Here is a 14,801-nt window from a genome sequence, read left to right on the forward strand (position 1 = left end):
CAGTAGCATAGTAGAATATTCACGTTTAAAGCTACAATACAGAGCTAATTAGTTACAAGAGCAAAACTAGTTACTGATAAAATTATTCGCAAATTATATCATAGTATGAAGACGTACATGAACAATACCAGAATCGAGACAACAGTAAACTACGAAACAAACAACAGTCAGAATAAAATCACAGGAACAGAAAACATGAAACACGAAAGAAATCAAATAAAGACAAATCAAACATTTCAAAAGAATAACAAACCGACATAGCAAGTAACAATTGAGAGAAAAATTAAACAAATATGAACAAACATAGAAAGACTAACACACTACATATGCAGAAGAATACCGGTCAAATAAGGACATCAACTACACACAACAACTGAGAAAAAATACAGAACCTGTTGAACTTACAATTGATTCGTTTAAACAGAAAATTGTATTACGTTAAGTAAAAAAACATCAAACGGAGAAAGAAGACATTGCCCAAAACAAAACTTTCTCAGAAATATCGACACGTGATCAGTCGAGATATATCGTAGAGAACACTTAAAATAGAGGTTATACTAGTAACTAGTTAACGATAGTCATACAGAAAACACATAATTGGAAGGCACCAAGAATTGAGCAGAGTCTGAAGAAGGCTTCCCCGATTTTCAAAATACAACTCGGATCGTAGTTCGATACGTTGTTATCTCCAGATAGAGTCAGGAACTTCGATGAAACTAACGTTTGAATCCTAAGTAGATAATACAAATAGTAAACAATCGAAAGAGCAGCAAGTGGAGCTCGTTTAAAAGATGTCATGTTCCACATTTTGTCAAAAAAATACTCTATACGTTAAGTATTTATTGTATATAATATCATTGAAATTAGTTCATTAATAAAATTTTATTGACTTCTCAAGCTCTCCTCTAAATTTTGGTTCAGCCTATATTTAGGTGACGTTGAACTATACGCTACATCACAAACACACATATGAAATCACTCTTGTAGAATACAGAGGGAATAAGCAAAGAAAGACACTTCGAAATTGAAAAATGCTACGCGTAAGAAAAGGGAGTAGAAAGAAATAGAAGGAACAGAAACACTTAATAGCCAATGTAAAGGACAACGTCACGAGTTAAATATTCTAATATTCCGGTTTCAAACAAAACATAAAATTTAAGCGTACCTATCTATAATCAATAGAAATTATGGAACTACATAATCCTACAAAGTTATCATATATGCAGTAGGAACTCTGAGATGCATACATTTAGCATAATAAAACCAACACAAACATGAACCAATTAAACAGAATCAACAAGAACAATCATGAATAAGACAAGAACCATCTGCCTAAACCATACATGCATAGGAGGTCTTTGCCTACCAACAGAACTAGAAGGAAGAGGAACGATAAACATCAAAACACAATCTGCAAGTAACAAATAATAACATTCACGCAGTCGCTCGAGAGACAGCGGCACATACCAAAGGTCGCGTGTACTCGATGTATATAGATTCGAGCGGGATTGGGATCCCGAAAGTTTGTAATTACATAAATATTCGTGTATTATATTAGAAAAAAGAATAAAAAATACGTATTAAATAGTTTTTCTGCGAAAGCGTGTCTTGTTCCTTCGTTTTGCGAGAGCTGACCTCATCGTTGAAAAAAAGCCGTTCGCGATGTCAGAGAGAACCTCCGATGTGTATACTATAGATGGGAAATCGCGTGAAGTAACTTGATCGCGGGCAAATTGCGGCTTTAGTATGTAACGCCACTATCGGTTCACCTGTACTCATCGTATTCTGTACTTAACATGGTACTCGCTTTCGCTCTTGCAGTGTGACAACACTATTTTTTATGTATAAAGCTACTAAATACACGTAAGAAAAATATTAAACACAATATAGTTAAAAAGTAATTTAAGAAAAATTCAAATAAAGAAACATATCTACAATAGGAAAATTTATGTGTAAATTCATAATAATAATTGTACAAACAATACGCATTTCAACAAAGTAACGCAAGATAGAACTCTAAGTCAGTAGTTCCCAAAATTTGTTTAGTCACGGCGCGGTGGTCTTTGGAAACTGTGCAAATATTCTGGCGTTCACTTGGTATACAAATTCCAGAGTCTACAACACAGATGCAATTGCGCGATTAAAAAGAAAAAAGAAAAAAGAAAAAGGGTGTTGCCCTTTCGTGGTAGCGCACGTAGTTTTATCCCAGAGGTGCACCTTTTGGGAATCACTGCTTTAAGTAATAATACACCTAAATAAAAAGTATACAAGTTTCTGGTCAACGCAGTATACACTATGCATACTACTATGCATACTGCAGTATCTATAATACGAAGTTACAAACAAGCATTTTTTTTTTTTATAAATAGTACCTGTACAGAAAAACGAAAGCTAAGATAAGAAAGATATGTGTGAGTCGAATATTTTGTATCGTCGTATGTACTTATTTATATCTTAATATTTCTTATACCGCGTCTGCATCAACTTGTTTGTTACCTCCGGAACAGCTCACGAACAAAACATAAGCTGGCCTGGTGGAAGCAGGCCGTTTGATCTACCATTTCCTAAGCGAAAACGGTATTTACTGACGAATTCATTACTTGTTCGCTGCTGGCGAAAGTGCTTGTACCATCGACGAATACGGTTCGCGATCTGTTCGCAAATTGCTTGGAAAAAATAAAAAGATAAATAAATATATCGTTTACAGTTACAATTCAAAACAGAAGAAATTAGTAGAAGGTCTGTATGTCAGCATTCGATATATAATGTTACATTTAAGGTATCTTCCTTATCAAATTTATCAAAGATAATTCAGTATAATAAATCGAAGTATCTTCATAACAAAAATGAAGATGCTTCGAGATTCCACCAAGGAAGCGAAACGATGATTTACAAAGAAAGTAAAAAAGACAGATTATACCTATGTGTCAACGAATAGAACGGGCGGAATTGTAAATCATTAACTCGTAAAATTGACGAATCCGAATCCTTCGTTGATGTCGAAGTTAAAATCCAAGAAATTTTTGTTTTTGTCTATTTGTCGTTATCTCTTTGTTAATGTAAGCGTCTAATTTACGACTAACATGCAAATGTGCAAACATCGAGGTTAGCGAGTAGAGCGTTCTTCCATGCGAGCAGTGAAAAGGAAAAGCAGAAGCAGCAAAAGATGCAGGTGGAAGAAAGATAGGTAGCAGTTTCAGCGATGGCGATAGTGGCGCCGTTATCGGCAGTAGTGGAAACGACGGTATAATGTTAGTGAAAGAGAAAGCTGAAACTGGCCTCGAACGTGTGCAGAAGAGAGGTGACGGCGTGTGCTAGTCGTTTGCAGGATACCGACACGGCGTGTGTGCCGACGGTGGTGAACGCGCCCGGACATCGATACAGCTCTACCGCCACTCTGCCCCTGATCCACTCTGACCCTCTCCGATCCCCAGCACCCTCTTGCACACGCACAGCTAGTCTCTCCTATACTTGTTCCCGTGCCATTAACTTCAGCAACGGAACAAACCTTCTGTCTTCCTCTCCCTCTACTTCGTCCTTACTCCCTTACCTTCCTCTCAGTCCTAGCTATCTCTGTCGTACACATGAACTCGATCGCGCGCGTGCCGAGCAACCGTTCGTTCAGCTTCCTTCTCTCTTCCATTTTGACCACTCTGACCACTCTGTCGCTTTATCGCCACAGGCAACTACGTGCTCAAGCTTCTTCAAAGAATAGACGAGTGACTACATTATTACCTTATAATTCTTATTAACAACGTAGATTGATCATGCTCCTTGGGTAACTAGCAAACGATTATTCTTCGAACTAAATGCTAAAACAAGTGAGATAACTTATTACTGTAATTTAGTCTTATTACTGTTTCGTTGGTGAATTACGTTATCGCGATATCGGTCGACCGCGATCAACTGTCAAAGCGTTTGCTTGCTGCATATTTTTATTTCGACGAACAGGAAGCAACGTGTAATACTCAGTGTACGCGTAATTCGAAATTATATACTTTACACGAATAATAAGGATATTTATTTAAAAAATGGATAATTAATGGATGCTTAACATTTATTCGCGTAGAACTACTTCACTTATCACCAACTTCAAACGCTCGTAACATTCATTAGGTTGTGAGATGTCGAATTTTATCGCACCAATTTTCCAAATCTTAATTATTATGTTTCTTTTTTAATAAATGTGTTTGGCTTCATATACCTATCGTTGTATAACAATTTAAAGCTAAGAATTTTATTTTTCATACACGATTTTAATATTTCAATCTTTTCAAATAAAAGCGCATTCTTCCTAAGAGTCTGTGGTACGAACCAATACAAGTCACACATTTCATACGTACTGGTATTACTGGCTAATAAAGAAAAAAAACAAAAACGATGCGTCTCTGACAACAACTGACGATTTCCTAATATAGATTATAGAGGAAATATTTGATTTAATACTTACTCGAATTTCCATTTGAAACATTTTAATGGATGTCTATTTCAGCACCTATAGCGAATGGACGTCAATCCTGGCACACACATTTAAAACACTCTCGAGCTTATAAAGACAACGATCAAAATGATTAAAACCGTTTGTATAGTCTATTAAATATCCACATTTATTTTACTTGTACTACACTGTATATGTAAAGAAGCCGTTAATCAATTCCAAATTGATTAAGGAGATTGTATTTTGTGACATATTCAATAATTGAATTTTGTTTTGAATCGCATAATTGAATATTTTGATATAGATGCGAAAAAGACCAATATATATAGTAGACGTATACTCCAATATGTACTAAAAAAATTGTATACTTACCAAGAACCATTTTTAAATCCTGCCAATGAGTACAAAAGGCTGTACATGAATGTATTTCAGAAATTTTCGAAGAAGACGATGTCCAAATGGAACACAATTTTAAAGAAAAATTTCGGTTTCAAAACTATATTACGAATTAATGACACCTTACAAGCTGAAATCGTTAATGATGTAAAAGATATGCGCCTGTTACATCTTATAATATCAAACGATAGTTCTCTACTCGTAAATTGGCCTTTGATGTTCAAATAATATGATTTCCAATATATCTTACGTATTATATTAACATATTTTTTTTACATATTTCAGTAATATAAATATCCACAGGCTACCAACAACAATAAAGCTATTGTGAATTTTTTCTAAGTGAAACATAGTGCGTGCAAACTTTGGTTAAAATCCCTTCTCTATAAAGTTAATAAAAACTTAAGAAGAACTGCTTTTAAAAGAATACTCAATCACTTAGTATGCTCCACTGCTTAGAAAATATAAAAGAGGCTTTCCTTCTGTATCTCTTTGCTTTTTCTCCAAAGATTATGTAAGAATGACTTATTTGTCACTTAAAAGGTGTATAGGCGCATTAACGTCTTTGGTGCATGAAAAATCTCAACTTCAATCGCAATGCTTCATCTGGAATGTTTTTCTTTTAGTACTTCAATGTACTTTGGCCTAGCAAGTTTTGTTACTTACTCGACGAGATACATGTGGCATGTCCGTACATGTCATACAAACATGCCAAAAAATTCTTTAATTGAAAAATTACAACAACAGTACGAAATAATAATAGACTAGTTTTCGTTCGATACAGTATAGGAACAGATAGGCGGTTTGTAAATATCGTTCTCAAATACTTTTGAAATTCTATTGTTCCCACAACATTACCTAATGCTTTGTAAGAGCGGTTTTTAACTTTTTATTGGACATTTTCCTTTTCTTGATCTATATATATACAGAAATGTACGTGTACACATACAAGCTGTGACAAGTAGCGGCTACAACCACTTCAATAATTCCATTTTTTATTCTTATTCGCTGCTTCACATTACACTTTTTTCTATCACTCACACTTTTTGACATTTCTACATTGTCCTTGATTTCTTACATGGAAACCAATTTTCTTTTCGTGACGAAATTTGTGATTAATTTCAAAACAAGCTCGACTATGCGTGTATTAAAATGATTATTGAAATATTTTTAAAGAAATTCTACCAGTAAACATGGCAGTTTAATTATAGGAGAGATTCATTTGAAATACGATAAATGTTGTGTCGCGGTTGACTCACATGGATTTGTTCCTCTTTTGGATCCATAGTTCGTCACACGGCCGCCTGATCTTCGCACGACCGACTATCCGGCGAGTTAGTCTTCAACAACTTGTATGAGATGAAGAGCGAATAGAGAATAGACAATCCTGAACAATGAACCGTGTTAGATGAATGAACCTTAAAACGCAGAGCAGTGCTATCTAACCCAAAATATGTTCAAACGCAGAATTACTGCTATTTAGTAGGTATAAATGTGAAACACATTCTTGAACATCAGAAAATATAACTTGGTAAATACTGAAGCATTGAATTTTGTAACATTGTACTATCTGCAGTTTGATTTTACTTATCTTTTGTCAATTATTAAATGAAAACAAATTATTCCCTTCGGTCCTGTATATTAATAGGTCTTAAATAGATTTGCATTTTTATTGTTTCAGCATGATAAACCTCGTTAAAAGATTTGTGTGCACAATATGTTATCATCCATCGATTAATATCCCGACGAGTTACGATGAAATTAATCTTATGGTTATTTCATGTAAAACGTATGGAGAAACGATCGTTATCGCAAAAGTTATCAACATCGCAACTACATATTGAATTAACAGCCAGCACAGCACTTAAAGTGACGATTCTGCAAGGAATAATTACAATAATTATGTACTGTGGTACACCGTTGGATTCGAAGAAGATTAAAATTTCTGTAAGAAAAGCGGGCAAGCACTTTAATTTTCGCAAAGAAATGATTTTTTTGTTAGGTAAATGATACATTTACACTGTACGTGTGAATGTGTGTGTAAGCGTTAGAAGGCGTCCAGGTCTTAGTTGAAACAAAAGACTGTTGCCAGATGGGAGAAGCTTCTAGAAGAGTCTGGTTGACAACAAGCGTGAGTGCAAGAAGGTTATCGAGGTCTTCAGAGTGTAATATATATGTATAGCTGTTGTGTGTGAAATAAAGTAAACTATTTGTATTTCCGAATCCTCTGTTTACTTTAACATTTTTAAATAAATTTTTCGCACAAATTAATAGGTATCAAGACAAGATATAACTTTAGTTTGAATTATTTTTTCATATCTCTTGTCGTTTACGATCTATAAACATTTACATAGAAAGCCGACTCGGACGAGAGGGTTGATTTCTCCCTTAAAGCACGAACGAATTACGGCTAAATTCCTTAGTTGGGTCTAACGAACACTCGTGCAGAATCTCGTCTCAATATCGATGGTGTTAATCAAGGATTGTTATAAATATGAATCTTCTAGAATCTAGAGCATCGTCTTCGATGGCACGTCCGCGCGTACGACTACAATGTCGATACCGAGATTCAAAGGATGCATTTTCTAAGAGAGCGTTTCCGACATCAAGAACACGTTGGTTGGCACAACGTTCTCCGCAATAGCGAACAGCAGCGAATAATAACCGCTATAGGCATTCAAAGTCTTGATTATCTCGAGGTATTCCTTGTTCCTGTATCTCATGGTCGCGATTAAGCGAAACTAACAGCTCGCGTGAACGAAACATTAGAGGAATTCGCGGAAACGCGATACACGTCGCACATCGCTCGACACACTGAAATTTCGAATTCAACGTATCATACGCTTCAGCTTGATCGTCAATGATGTACGTTTTTTATGTCATAGGCAATAAGGACAACTTACATAGAGAAATTTGATCGAATCCCTTTTCATTTCTGTAATTCATGTGACTCCATTGAACTATCGCGGCAGACTATGTGTTTGCTTTGGAAGTTCGTAGTTGATTGGCTCCTCAAGCGAACTTGCGAGGCTGAGGAGCAGTTCCTAGATGGATAGAGCCGATTCTGTTAAAAATTGCACGAGGTTGATTGGGTGACTCTCTAGACCAACCTTTTTAAGGCGTTATCGTCTATGTCCGCTACGGGTACAAGGGCAATTTATCTCGTTACGTGGGAGGCCTGAAAGTCCTCGGCTTCGACGTTTTCCATGTTCGCGAAATTAGGCCTTGCTATTGTCCTCTTCGTGTCCAAACGGCTAGCGTCAATGGTACTTGATTCTATAAACAAACGTTTTCGTCTAAGAACGGAACATTCGATTTTCTCAACAAATAAGCCTCGAACTTTATACTTTAAGACCAAAACAATTATTTACGATTCTTCGCAAACAGAAGCATATCGACGACTTCCATTAGCCAAATATGTAATACCATTAACCAAAACCTCGTATACAGGGTGGTTGGTAACTGCTGGTACAAGCGGAAAGGGGGTGATTCTACGCGAAAAGGAAGTCGAAAATATAGAATAAAAACTTTTTTTTTTAATTTTTCCATCGAGAGAATGGTCTACAGTGAGATCCGTTATAACGAGACGTGATAAAGTGCACGCGTACCGAGCGAAAATTCAAAGTCGATTTTCTCGAAAACAAAGCCCCAAACAAAAAATTTTTATTGTATATTTTCGATTTCTTTTTTCGCGTAGAATCAACTCCTTTCCGATTGTATAATACCACCCTGTGTTGTTACCAACCATCCTGTATATCATTACTGGATACTTACGAAACGAACATAGGCACTTGGAAAGACGAGAATTGAATGTGATTATAGAAATATCATTCCTAACGCGTGGATGAATGTTTCGTTCAATTATAAATACGCAATAGCGCTTATCATTAGTTTTCGTTGATCTCCTTGTGCGTAATATCCATCCCTGGAACAGAAACCGACATTGTGAATATGAAGAACCCAAAAGGTAAAATAATATTGAAACAGAATACAGCCGACTTCCTATTAGCTCTGAAGACAATTGCTTAACCAGTATACTCGCGAATATATCTTATGCAAATACAGAACACCGTATATGGATAATATACGGATGCTGATTCACCCAATGTATTAGGATATTGCACTTCGTATCGCCTAACTTTTCGAAGGACCACCCCTTGGCGGGGAAAAGAAATACACTGAATACTGGTTTATGGTATATTCAATGCGACGATCAACCTGACTGTCGTGAAATATGATCGATGAAACAGGTGCTGTCTATGAAAGTTTGACAACTGGTCTCACTTAAGTTGTGGATGTTCTGCATGCTCTGGCTGCTGCGGTAGACTGATCGATCCTGATTTCGAAGTCTAATCCTGACTACTGAATTGTATCTCACTGATTGACTGACTGACCGTTGGATTATAAGTAACTGAAGCGTGACTGACTTAACTGAAAACTGATTGTGTGTGTATTTTTATGTGTATCCGATAACGATAACACTGCATTGCACTGCACCCGTCGAATTAACCTTGGGCGATATACTCACGAGGAGGAGTGGCGAATGGTAAACTGTTGACGACACTGAGGGTACGATACCTCCGAATAATAAGAAAATTTCGAACTGTCTCCAATTGCTGAGACAAGATTTACGAATGGTCGTTATGAATGGTCACGCGATATCTTATTCTGACCACTGAGAGTTAAAGTCGATTCGAGATATAAAACTCGACTGAAACTGACAACCGATCGTTTCAACTGATCGTTTCAACTCTGCGAATGCTTGGAGATGTTTACAGGTGAAAGACACGAGACTGATCTTGCCAGATTCGATCTAGAGTACCTAGTAAGGCGCAAAAAGGATGCGAAAATATACATGTTGCTTGATTTTCACCAAACATAAGAAACTAGCCAATCAGCATACTCGTTCGTTGGGTGTCGCTAATGCACTTCCGTGCGCCCGAAGCACAGGAGATACTTGTCGGAAAAAGGGTGAGCGATACTTGGACGAACGTGAAGCTTGCGATCAATTAGATAAGAGGGTGCCGTTTTATGACAGGCTTGGCTGTTAAGAACATCATGGACATGGAAAATTAAAATCATTGTCCCGACCTAGAAATTAGCCTCTTGTTTGCGGAAGTGTGCGTCATAAAATTAGCCACGAAAATCCTCAGGATGTTTTTGTTTCTACCGATGGAACGCTGACTATGTGTGGAATTGCGACTGGAGCCAACGCCAGGTCATTCCTTTCCAATGCATCCGCGATATGTCCCTGGTGAGTTATTTAGGCCTATTAGATCCGTAGTGCGGCGAAATAGGATTATAATTACAATGACACATCTGGATGCGCATCCACTATAACTTCAAATAGGATTTATAAAAACGTTTCCTTTAATGTTAATTTGACGAAGCGAAGACAAAAATAGCTTTAACTGTGACGTATAACACAGAAATGAAAAGAAGTCTCGCGGGACGGCACAAAGGCACAAGTGTACTGCTCTATCACCCAACGTCACGCGTTGCTATTAGGTAGTTCGGAAATAAATCGCGATCTTCAAACATGATACCCTAATTTGTGCTTTTTTATTCGAAATAAATTTATTTGTTCAAAATAACATCCGTTAAATTGAATACGCTTTTCCTAGCGAGATACAAGCTTTTTTGCATTCCATGATCATAGAAATCTAGAGTTTTCGGGATGATACGATTCCCTTTCTCTTCAAGTCCTTCATCGCCATTTCGGAATCTTTGAAACCAAAATTATAGCGTTCTTCCGGTTATCGTTCTTTCACCAAATGCAAAATTAATGTTTCGTGCAGCTTCGGCTGCGCTTTGAATCATTTGAAACTCACGTAAACAAACTGCGAATTTGCTTTTTCTCCCTGAGTACACAAGATTTAGTAAGTAAATAAGTTCTGGTTGTGGAAAAGTAGGAACTCAATGTTAACTTTGTTACTGTTTCCTTTAATATTTAGCGGGTTTTCTTTGCTTTCGATTACTTCCATCAACCTGTTGGGAACACTGTTCACTAATTTATGCGTTTGGGATATCCGTCTGACCTTTGGATTTTACTCATTTTTTCAGTTCAATTTGATATTTTCTATAGTTGGCTTCTCCTGATCGTCAACTTTTCTTGCTACAATTCCCCACAGGTTCTCGATCGGTTTCAGATCAGCACTCGACGCTGGCCACGATAATAATTCTATTCCAAAATCGAACCACTTTTCCGCAGCGGCGGCTATACGAATAAAAGCGTTGTCTTGTTGAAAACTTGCCTTTTTTTTTCTACTTCAGTTACGAAAGTCAATAACTCGCCGTGTAATCCTATAGCGTACATTTGACGCATTACGTAAACAACTTTGCTTTTCACTTTCTTGGAAATATCGAAAAAACGAAATAGGAAATATGTTTGAGCTTAAAATTAATCGCAACACCGTAAATATATGTAACGTAAATATATCCTTAGTAAAATGTAAGATAAACGCATTTCTTAAAACCAGGATCCTACATCTGTCGTTTCATAACGTTGCCGCTTGTTTAATCCGCAGATGCCCTTTTTCAATTTGCATACGTAACCACATTTACCTGAGACAGCGTAGCCCTCGGGTTGCGTTATGTATACATATTATCTCCTTCAATTCTCTATTGCAGCATTCGCTGAATATGTATACGCTGTATATGTATATGCTAAATCGCTGTATTCGCATCGAAATGCTTCACATTCATATCCATTTTATCTACCATGGTCAAGCGTGTCCTCTTTTAGGCACGTCATCTCTTATCTTCCGTAGTTTATTCTATAAGCAAGTTACTGTATTTATGGCTTCGCTCCAATGTTTCTTCTCGAGATTTGCGACAATCAGCACGCGGCGTGCCATTTCAAGCAACGATCTATTTTTCTGTTCTACCATGTGTGAATAACGTTCTACCACCCGCCCCCCCCCCTGATGCAACGTCGAACAACGTCTTTTCGCTACATGTTCCAAGACATTTCCAACGAATAGCAGCTTATAGACACGTTTTGTCCACACCGAGGCAACGTAATCTAAGGAACATTTGAATTTTGTATTAGGTTTCAGGCTATTCGTCGCCAGTAACGTGTATACACTGAATGGGCATTTGTTTTCGTTGCCTATTTTTCTTTGATCTTTACCATTCCCAATGGGAACAGGAAACAAGCGACGACATTTGTTGCCGGCAACGGAAACAAGGAAAAACTTGGAGAAACGCTCGACAACAAACGGCGACCTTTTCAAGAAACACGGAACACCAACAAAATGTTTCTCGTTGCTGCTTCGCTGAAAACGGTACTTAAGATCCACAATCGGTCGAGTCTTGCTTTTTTTATTCTCTTGGATAAGGTGTTCGTGACACGTTCCTTTCGGTTCAGCACTCGCAAGTTTCTCGTTTTCCACGAGATTCATTTTGATACCAATCGCGAACCTCTTTTCTTCCAATTCTTTAATTGCGTTCGGATCTCTGTGTCCGAAGTACATAGGCAGTCTCGTTTATGGCCGCATTAGCTCTTTTCACGATTGCTATCTCGTACAATTCAGGATGAATATCAGTCTTTCCATCGTAATACCTGCTCAAAGCATTGTAATCCCTGCAGCCATTTCACGCCGCGCTTTCGTAATTTTTCTTTTTCTATGCACTGATACATCGTAATAATCGAAGCCATCTAAATCATCTAGATTGAAAATATTTTTCATCGATAAGTATAATTCTTCGTCATTTCCTCCTCCATCGTACGAGTCAAAAGTTAATCGATGCTTTGCTGACGATGCATGTGTTCATTTTTGTTTCAGTCGTTTAATATTGTTACGTGTTTAGAATACACAGTAGCTCACGGAAGTATCCGAACGCTTGGCACGGAATTTCGTTTACGATACGTTTTTGCCATTTTCTTCGCATTCTTTCAGAATATAACTTTTCTTTTTTTTTTTTAATATATTAGACACGTTACGTGAAACTTTTCGAAACTTCGTTAGCACCGTAATGAGGCACGGCTATCGTATTATAATAGTGAAATTTGAAACCAATTCGTAGATATATTTAAGCTAGAAGACATTTATTGCAATCATACGCTGAATAAAAAATTAGTGAATAGCGGTCTTAAACATGCAATTAGTGCCAAAGACGGTCTCGCCACGTATTCTAGCTTAGTTAACAGTGAATAAATGACTCCTGCTCATATCTTCTAACTCTCTATAATGATCTAACTTCTATATACATTCTCAATTTTAGCAACATAATCGCGATGGTCGTATCTCGTTACTAATGAGATTAGAAAATATTTTGAATTGTAATATACACATAAATACTTTCTAGTAGAATTCGAACGCTTTCGTGAGCCACGATTGTATTTGATAAGTAATTCTCGAATTAGTTTCAACTCCAATTTTTTCAGCAATTTAACAATGACGCAGCAAGCAAACGGTTGCATCATTTTTTTGTGTAAACTGCAGAAAGTTGTCCACTATTCTTCCTACTACCATAATAATTCTACCATAATTCTTTCCTTTTTCATTAACGTTTAACGAGTATTTTTAATTTAAGTTTAGCATTTTTAATTTCTCTTCATAGACATCAACATTCTTGAGTTCGATAAATTTTATTTTCTTAACTTCAAAATGCCATGAAATTTACTTTATGCCTTTTACTTTATCCTTCTTCGCCTCATTTCTATGAAGAATATTTTCAATGCACCTAACCATAACCACCTACGTCTAATTTTATATCGCATCTAGGATATTGTAAGCGCTCCTCCGCAAAACTAATACCATAATTCTGACTTATACTCCTTCGTCCGCGCAACAATGATGTATCCTTATCGTTTTCTAAAATTGGCGCCGAATATTGAGAAACAATATGGCGAAGTCCAAACAGCATCAAACACTTAACGACGATTTTTATCTTCGTCAACACAAAAGTCACGGTTTCAGCCATATGTTATACCTGTATTTCTGATTACCTTGCTGGCGAATCATCTCTCGTGCAGAATAGGTGATTTGGGCGATGAGGAAGTTGAGGTTTTCGCACGAATCACTTTTACAGACCTAATCGGTAAGTAAAGTCCCGTGACTCTTTTTTCATTATTACTTTATCTGTTGTTATTCGTAACACCAACGTTGCAGGATATCTCGTATATCCCCAAAGATCCTATGCCCCGACGTTAGCGCATCAAAACGCGAACTACGCTATCTCGTGAAATCTAAAGATCGATACACGTATCGCAATATATTTCGTCGTAGGTTACTTGAAACTGATAGCCGTTTCGTGAAATTCATGTATACTGAGAGTCGTGCATTGCCGCGTAAGCAGCGCCGCTTTAGGGGCACGTGCTAAAGAGACTTCCGTGACAGACAATCGTCAACGAGGCCCAGAGGTTGGTTAACAGTACGTGATACGGTAGCTTTAATGTAATCTGGTTTCCTTGACGACGCAGAGGACGCTTCGCTAGAACTGTCTAATCGCTCGGCTAACCTATCGATATGTCACTTTCGTGTTAGGAATTTGTCATTTAATCAACCATTAACCAATTACATAAGTCCCTTACATCACTTACGAAAGTCTACCTCCCTCTACATCGTTTGCGAAATCAAACGTACCTCGACTGCTCTCGAACCAGTTTATCAATTATGCTACCTTCGTATTCGCCTTCAAATGAACGTAGCGGATTTTACGCTTAACGAGCTGCGTGCTACGAGCTGCACACGCATGTGTGATCATGAACAGTCTGAAATTATTAAATTTAATTATTATTAAATCGGCTGATGTTTTTTGGGAGCGGGGTGAGAGGGAGCTGCGAACATATCGGTAATTCCGATGTGTGTGGACAGCTTTTCTCTCCTTGGCTGTCTGACTGATAGCCGAATCAGGAGTAGCCCTTCCCAGTGTTCTAATATTTTTCTTCGAAAGGTCGCGTAGAAAGTTGTTATCTCAACAAAGAATCCATGGAATTTGCTTTTAAGGATAATACTCGCGT

General features: G+C 37.2%; 1 long non-coding RNA gene across 3 annotated transcripts; it reads right to left on the reverse strand.

The window, feature by feature from the left end:
- Window positions 1–3,096: 3,096 nt before the first annotated feature.
- On the reverse strand, window positions 3,097–14,133 carry LOC105681663. Of its 3 annotated transcripts, XR_004462807.1 has the most exons (6): window positions 13,788–14,133; window positions 8,609–8,759; window positions 7,945–8,110; window positions 7,738–7,878; window positions 5,501–6,221; window positions 3,097–5,440 (listed from the first exon to the last, which is right to left on the reverse strand). It is a non-coding gene; the product is annotated as an uncharacterized LOC105681663 (long non-coding RNA). The 3 variants fall into 3 exon arrangements; XR_004462806.1 differs by having other exon boundaries at window positions 3,097–6,221; XR_001102729.3 differs by lacking the exons at window positions 3,097–5,440; window positions 5,501–6,221 and having other exon boundaries at window positions 7,083–7,878.
- Window positions 14,134–14,801: the final 668 nt, after the last annotated feature.

Source organism: Bombus impatiens, unplaced genomic scaffold (assembly GCF_000188095.3).
Source record: "Bombus impatiens unplaced genomic scaffold, BIMP_2.2 scf_1553, whole genome shotgun sequence".
Classification (NCBI taxonomy): Eukaryota; Metazoa; Arthropoda; class Insecta; order Hymenoptera; family Apidae; genus Bombus; species Bombus impatiens.